Source organism: Penaeus monodon, chromosome 19 (assembly GCF_015228065.2).
Source record: "Penaeus monodon isolate SGIC_2016 chromosome 19, NSTDA_Pmon_1, whole genome shotgun sequence".
NCBI classification, from domain to species: Eukaryota; Metazoa; Arthropoda; class Malacostraca; order Decapoda; family Penaeidae; genus Penaeus; species Penaeus monodon.
In genome coordinates, this window is record NC_051404.1 from 46,233,474 (window position 1) to 46,235,031 (window position 1,558).

At 39.0% G+C, this 1,558-nt stretch overlaps 1 protein-coding gene across 2 annotated transcripts in view; it reads left to right on the forward strand.

The window, feature by feature from the left end:
• The first annotated feature begins 82 nt into the window (after positions 1 to 82).
• The window catches only part of LOC119585263 (45 kDa calcium-binding protein-like), a 10,102-nt gene continuing 8,626 nt past the window's right edge, over positions 83 to 1,558 (forward strand). The window contains exon 1 of one of the 2 annotated variants that reach the window (XM_037933935.1): positions 83 to 228. The gene's annotated coding sequence lies outside the window, so the exon portion shown is untranslated. Of the gene's footprint in view, positions 229 to 377; positions 408 to 1,558 lie in introns of those variants that run through there. The other variant, XM_037933936.1, reaches the window with a different exon arrangement.

A 1,558-nucleotide genomic window follows, 5' to 3' on the forward strand; every position in this document is an offset into this window, starting at 1 on the left:
ATAACCGAGAGCCCACATGTCCAGTACACAACGTGACCCTCCTGCTCAGCCAATCACCGTCGCGATCGGGAGGCTGTTTACATCGCGCCGGGGGGAGGGGGGAGTTACCATGGCAACGGGAACGCCTCGGCATGTGAAGTGAAAGTGGAAGAAGATCCTCTCATCATGCCTTCAACTTTCCATTCGGGAAATGAGGCTCGCGGCCCGAATTCAGACACGGGCGGAGAGGTGAGCTACTGATGGCGTGTTTGTCCTCCTTTCTTATATATGTGACGGGTGTTTTAATCAGGGAATTAGTACTGTTTGGTATTGGTAGGGGCAGGGAACCAGATGGAGGCAGATTGAGGTGTGTCTGGACTAGTAATAAGACTTGAGGTGAGGTTTTTTACGCTCCACGTTTCCGTTTTGTAAGTCGCTGCACCTTTTCCCATTAGTATTTGTTCACTGTTTTGATGTATTTATTACTTTCAGGATATGGCGTAGTAGAATAGCATGACCTTTCCTGGTTAGATTTCCTGTTATGCTGCATGGTCTTGTATTTAAAGAAGAAAGAGTAAAAGGGTTGTTGTTTTTGGTGACTGACCATGTGATTTGCATATGTAGAATTTTAAATTTATTCTCTAAATCACTATTTTTGTATATATTAAAAAAAAAGTAAGGCACAGGTAAAGATCCCTATTGTCTTGGTTGTAAAATGCATTTTTATTTTGATAATGAATATCAAATAAATGTAATTCTGCATCTAAATGAGAGAAACTACTGTTAATAAAAGTTGGAGCAGGAGAGTTTAATTAATTTTATAGCAGTTTTTGAGGATGTTAGTTTTAGAGAGGTAGAAAAATGCATCATCACCTGTCTAAGAACCAATCTGGAGTACATGATCACAAAATACAAGTTTTAGGTATATATATATGTGCAGTAAAAGCCAGAACTTTGGGAGCTCACTGTTAAAAACTATGGACAATTATGACTAATGTGTTAACCTACCTGTAAAGAAACTATAAGCAGTTATTTTACAGATACTGTTTTATATCCAATATTCTGTAGCATTCTCCAGTAGCTTACACTTTTGCATGTGTTTCTGATGATCATTCTTCTTAACCTCTTAAAACCGGGCATGCCTAGAGCTATCACGAAAAATCTACTCGTCATGATGGGTAGGGCTATAGGCATCGTTACTTGCATTGGCGATTCAAGCGGGAAGGGCCCCTGTACACAGCAAACCCCTTGGTGGAAAGGTTATACCGCTGCCAGAAGTCACGAGTGATGCAGAAATTTCTGGCACCGTCAGTGTAGGTATAAGTCATACCTCCACAGTGATTACCCATATGTGGAGGTATTAATGATTAGACAATTTGCATTTTATCAGAGGCTACAAGTTATCAGTAACTAGATATTAGGCTGATGAATTCCAACCAACAAATAGAAAAAAGTAATGAGTTGAAAGCATGTATACTGATGAACTATTTGGTAAAAGACAAAGAGTAGGTAAAGTAATGTTTGCTAATAATTTACTCTCCATTTATAATGTGAAGTAAAGAATTATTGAAAAACTACC